Here is a 6,296-nt window from a genome sequence, read left to right on the forward strand (position 1 = left end):
GCAGGCGGCGCGGAGGGGACCGGCCGCTTCGGCGCCTTTCAAAAGGGTCGGAGCAGCCCGGGGGGAGCGAAGAGCCCTTCGGGACGGGAGTCAGCTCAGCCTCCCCTCCTCCTGTCAGGGCCCTGAGCCTCCAGCGCTTTCGTGCCTGACAGCCCTGACCAGATCGGCCTTTTTCGGGGGTAAATATAGTGCTGATCTGCGTAAATATATTTTAGGTCTTTCCACAACCACATAAGACTGTCCGGTCACATACTTCATGAGTAAGGCCACTGCTACCACACGCCTCCAATTCATTTCCTCCACACTGGTTTGAGCTACTAAGCAAAATCCATATTTAGGCACTTAAGAAAAGCCAAGAATTTTTTTTTAATTCTCTCCCCCCAGTCCCTTATTTATTTTTTTTATACCTACTGGAGCTGTTAGTGCTTGTAATGTAAACCATTTCTAGCTTGCAAATTGAAAACCTCTGAGCCATTCTGGTCTCTTGCATCTAGCTGGCTGCCTCGCCTCAGCTTTACTTTCTCATGTGCAAGGGGGGAAAAAAACTTATGAGATTCATGTTTAGAAAATTGGCTGCATGCATCGTAACTGCTTTTTTAAACCTCAGTGCCGAAGTCACATTTTCCATTTGAAATACTAGGAGTTGTTAAACTTTATTAAAGGGGGGAGGTATACACTCACTTCGAATTAGGCCTACCAAATTTAAGTTTTTACCAAACATGCTTTGATAGACTCTAAACCCAAGTGAAGATCTCCAGTGTCTAAAGTTTCAGCGCACTAACCATTTCCGGCAAATAGCATAGTGCTAAAAAACCTGGAAGTAACCATAAGAGAGTGATGGTGTCTTCTGTGACTTTTCATCGTAGAGAAGTAGGGCTGAAAGGGACTTCTGGAGGTCATCTAGTCTAGCACCCTGCCTGAGGCAGGATCAGCCCAATGAAGACTATCCCACACAAAACCTTCTTTAACCTATTACTGAGACTACACAGTCCTACACCTACAAGGCACAGATAGTGCCCTAACCTAACATCTTCCAGGCACATGGAGAGACGTGCAAAAATGACAGATATCTTTGACATGTAAAAACACTGTATAAATATCAATTAATACATCTCTAATAACTTTGGTTAATCTAGACCAGTGGTGTTCAACCTCTGGCCTGTGGCCAGATCCAGCCTGCAGAGTCTTGTCACCTGGTGCTTAGCTCTCCCCAGAGGTGTAGAAACTTCCTGGCAGGGGAGTGGTGGTTGCATTAACTGCTGCTCTCCTGCTGCCCAGTTTGCAGACCTGTGAGGACCCCCAGGGGCTGGGTTGCACCCAGCATGAGGTTGGTCTAGAATATAGGGTGACGCCATTGCTGGAGCTGGCTGTGTGGGGTACGGCCAGTGCATGGCTGGATCTGGGCATGGGGTCATCTGCAGCCAGATTGCATTGATGGGCTGACCTGGGGCACCAACCCGTGCTGAATCTGACCCACAGGCCAGCCCTGCATTTGGGATCTAGCTTGCAGGGCAAGGACCAAATAGGCTGAGCACCACTGATCTAGACCAGTGCATTATGGGTGCAGACAGAAGTGACAATTTTCACCTGATCTGGCCACAGAAAGCAGTTTATAGCTGTAACCAAAGGCAAGTGCACAGCTGCAAACAGCTTCAAAACTGGCTCATCTGGTGAAAATCTGACCCCCTCATTACATGAGATATCAGATAAAGATATTTCAAGATGTAGCCTCTTCTGGAACTTGCATCTGGGGAGCTCTCAGCCTGACCCTGTTTTCAGGGAGTTCAGTCTGGGGGGTTTTAAGCCCCCTCCCCCTCAGAGGTGGTATGGAGGGGCTCCAATTTAGCCACCCAATCCTTCAGCACTGGCTGGGGAGCCCCAAGAATGGGCTCCCCCCCTGCCTTTCCCTCTCCCACTCTGAAAGCACCAGCTGGCAGAGAACCTGGCCGTTACTATGGAAACCTGGCTGTAGGCTCCCAGCCCATTCCCCTCCCCCTGGAGCCAACAGTGAACTTGTTTGGTCTGGGGTGAGGTTGTAACTCAGAGCACTTGGCAGAAATCAATTTTACGTTACAGCTGGGAACTGCACTTCTGTCTGGGTAAAATGACACATATACAACATCATTCTCAAATAAGCAAATTGAACTTACAAACTGAAACTCAAAAATACCAAGTGACTACAATGTGGACAAAAGTCTTTCTGCTACTTGTAAATCTTTAGGGGAATAAAGGTGAGAAAAACATGGTAAAAATCTAATCTAATGTAATAGATTTTTAGGAGCGTTGCCTTTGTATAATTAGTTTATGTTAATATTTATAAATACAGTTTTGCTGGGCCCTTTTCTTTCCAGTAAAGGTACAGGTTGGATCAGCCCAAGACCATCACCAAGGGAAGCAGCCTTCCTGGGCTCTCCTTTCCTCTGGTTACTCAGGCCCTGAGTCAGTATAGTATTCAAGTACGTAATTAACTTTATGCATCCAATTTGGGTAGTTTTGTTGTTTTTCTCTTCTATCATAAGATACTAGGTCCTTTTCTTAAAGCCCCAACACTTTCTCCCTCTTTTTAATGAAAGCTAAATTTGCATGTGGCTGAATGAGGAAAAAAATCTTAAAAATGGCTAGCAAAACCAGGAATAAAAAGATCACCAAGTGTATCATTTAACAGTCTCATCCCTTAGCCAGTTTCCTAGTTTTAGGAGCCTGAGTCAATGATTTTTGAATGCGTGGGTTTGGTAATGTGGGATTTGTCCATTTCACTTTATGTTTAAAATCAGACCCACACTTCAAGACCGTGCTAAGAGTGAATCTGGTATTTTGGGTTCTCTGAGGCTCCTCCATTTTTATGAATATGCAGGTAGGAGTCCACCAGCTTTCTTTTCCAAGGGAAGGATTATAAGATCCCACCTTCTTTGAGAAGGCCCAGAGTGGTGTAGCAGTGGCAGGGAAACATACAGCTTCAAGGCTCAAAGCACTTTTATACCCCTACTTAAGAGCTGAAAATAGTGGAAAGAATAATATGCAAGGCAGGTGGGATTTGGGTGCTGATCTGAGCCTGATGCCCCAGAGATGCAGATGTGGGAGAAAATGACAGAAGAAGCATTAAATCAAACACAAAATTGTGAAGAGTTACACTGATACTTTGATAGTGGGTAACCTGTTCCAGTGTTTTAGAGAGGTGGTGGAAGCTCCATCCTTGAAGGCTTTCAAAACCCAGCTAGACAAAGCTTTGGCTGGGATGGTCTAGTTCCGGGTGGTCCTGCTTTGAGCAGGGGTTTGGGCTAAATGACCTCCTGCGGTCCCTTCCAACCCTAACTTTCTATGATTTCCATAGGTAGAAGAAAAGCAGGTTGATTCACCAGTTGAGGACCTTGTTACCAAAGTATCTAGGGACAGAGAGGAATGGCTTGTGAATTCTGAATCCAAATTTGGATTTAAAAAGTAATGTTTTTCATGCTGCCTATGCAATGGTTTATCTGTTTATGCTGCAAGTTCTCCAGGACAGATGTTATAGCTGGGATTTCTGAATTTCTGTGGGATTTGAACACCCAGCTTCCTTAGATGTCTTTGAAAATCCCAGCCTGTGTCTTCCTATGTGTCTGTAGAGTTCCAACCCAGGAAGCGTTGTCTAAGCTAACTTGCTTTTGCCCGAGATCATAATTCTGTCGACCAATATGTACTTAATAATATTTAATATGCTGCTGGAAAAAATGTAAAATGACTTCTACTTTTCAAAGCAAGCAGTAATGTTCTGTCTAGGGCAGAAGATTTCAATGTCAAGTTGCCATTGGGAATGGATTATTACAACCCTGTTACAAACCCATAAAACAAACTTTTATTATAGCAGTATAGAGAGATTTTCAGCCATATTGATACAGATGTGGCCACTCTACTTGATTTGTCAGTGTGGTTTGAACTGAACTAGTTCATATAAAAAGAGAAAGGATAAGGAAGCATACACATTAGACTGTGAGCACTAACAGTTTGTTTTTAATTTGATAAGACATTTTTCCCATGAAAGCAAATCTACATTTCTTAACCTTTTTTGAACAAAGTGTATTAGTTCTCCATATTACATTGCAAACATAAAGTTAATCATACATTATACACCAAGAAATTAGTAAAAATATCAGATAATATTTACAATAAGTTGCCATTAAAAACCAAGTCTTAATATATGTGTTTTTCTGTGCAGTAAATCTATGTTTTAAGAGTTTTACAATAGCTGGCTCCTTGAACAAAAAGCATAAGTACATGTGTCTGACTTCTATTTCCAGTAAGCATTTATGTGCTGTAGGAATATGTAAGGTTCTGAATACGCTGTATTAAAAAAAGGGGATTTGTTACAGTTTTATTGCTCAGTGTATTGGGTGTTCATAGCACTACGTTATCGATATTGTAATAGTGGGTTTGACTGAGGAGCAAGTATACACTTGATAACTGCAGTAGAAGCTACTGCAGTATATTTTGTAACCTTATCTCACCTTCATGGGAAAATTAATGTTCCACTAAAGAGGCTTTCTTAGTTTGCTTACAATCATTGAAAAGTGATGACTAATGATACAACTTGCAAAATGCAGTTTTTAGTCCATGGTGTCTAAAATACACAAAATAATGGTATAAAGCAGAAAATGGTTATTTTCCATTTTACTAGTTTGGAAACTTGAGGCAGAGAGGTTTAAAGGACCTTCCCAAGTTTGCAGAGAGAGTCAGCATTTAAGTTATGAGTAGAATTCCAGTTTTCTAGTCTCTGTTACTAAGTAGCAGTACTTATTAGCAACTTGTGGGTATGGACACATGTAACAATTGAATTGTTCCCAAATGTCACCAACTAGGAACTGGTTCACAGTTGTCTTGTGCCACATGTACACATTAGGGCTGCACACATTAGAAGCTTCAGTCCTTGATTTGTTTCGGCAGAGATTTGGCCTGATTCAGTGGCTGAATCCCTAAATCTGAATCAAATCAGAGGACCCTTTAATTTCTCTGAATCGAATCGGAACCCTCTGAATTGAATCGGAAAGGTTCAGCAATTCGGACGTAGACACAGCTTCAAATGTTTTTTCTACATACCTCTAGGTACCAGGTAGCTCATGAATGCTGCGATGCTGGGGTGCATGGAGTACACTTCCGGGCACGCCAGGGAGAGCACAGGGCCCTGTCCCCCAGCTCAGCAACTGGTGACTTCTGGGTCTGGGGGGACCACCTGGGGTCCTCCCGCAGCTGATTGTGGAGCCGGGAGGGACCCCCATTGTGCTTCCTGATGGACCCAGAAGTGGATTGAAAATACTTCCAGTCCACCTCTGGGTTTGCCGCCAAGCATGCAGGGGGCCCCCTGTGCTCCTGTGGGATGCTCCATCTGCCTTAGCATCGCAGTATTCACAAGCTGTGCCTGGTACCTCGAGGGATGTAGTAAAAACATTTAATCTGCGTCTATGGTTGAATCGCTGATTCTCTGAATCAGCATCCAATCTTCAGGTTCAGCTGAATCGAATCAGGGACAGTGATCTGAATCAACTAATTGAATCACTTTCCCTGATTTGGGCCAAATCCAAGCGTGAATCGAATAGGGCATATTTTACGCACCCTTAGTACACATGCCACATGGCCTAGCATTTCAGGTGGGACTTTTAGCTGCTGAAGGCCAATACCAGGGCTAAGTACAGACAGTCAGAAAGCTGGAGGTTGAATCAATTCAGTCTTCACAGATTAGGCAAAGCTGCATAGATTGAACCAATAAGCAAGTGAACAGACATTCACTTTTGATTCTGGAAAAATGCAGCCACATGTCTGCAGTGGCCCAGCTAGAAGTGGGGAGTGTTAGAACATGCCTCCCTGCTCAGCTGGAATAGACAGTTTGGGCCAAGGCTCACCTGCTTACCCTACAAGGGGGAGTTTGCAGGGGTGGTGCAAAGCATTCTGGGATGCTGGGGGACAGAGAGTTAACTTGAATCTGGAGGGGATGTGGAACAGAAATTCAATAAACTGATTTAACCTAAATCAGTTAAATCCAATACTACATCCATCCAGGTTTATCTTAAACAGATTTTGGCCATTTTGAAAGCAGTTTATGTGTACTGAACTTCTGTTGTGTTACTAATTTGAACTGGTTTCTGATCACTTATACTGGTTTATGTGTAATTTCTGTGACTACCCAGCCCAGTAAGCCTTGCAGTGGGTAAGTTAAGGGGAATGCTTGCACCCCACTCTTTGGAGGTGTTAGGGTTAGCCTTGACCCATTCTTTTGAGTTCCTAGGGACTGGAATGGGGCGTGATTAGAGTTTGCAGTTGAGTAAGGA

General features: G+C 43.6%; 1 long non-coding RNA gene across 1 annotated transcript in view; it reads right to left on the reverse strand.

Moving 5' to 3' along the window:
* The window catches only part of LOC109311333, a 16,889-nt gene extending 10,913 nt beyond the window's left edge, over nucleotides 1-5,976 (reverse strand). Inside the window, exons 1-2 of the long non-coding RNA XR_002101478.1 lie at nucleotides 5,879-5,976; nucleotides 1,258-1,259 (exon numbers count right to left, since the gene is read on the reverse strand). This is a non-coding gene — a long non-coding RNA (uncharacterized LOC109311333). The remainder of the gene's footprint in view (nucleotides 1-1,257; nucleotides 1,260-5,878) is intronic.
* Nucleotides 5,977-6,296: the final 320 nt, after the last annotated feature.

This window comes from Crocodylus porosus, unplaced genomic scaffold (assembly GCF_001723895.1).
Source record: "Crocodylus porosus isolate Cpor-Errol unplaced genomic scaffold, CroPor_comp1, whole genome shotgun sequence".
In the NCBI taxonomy this organism is placed as follows: Eukaryota; Metazoa; Chordata; order Crocodylia; family Crocodylidae; genus Crocodylus; species Crocodylus porosus.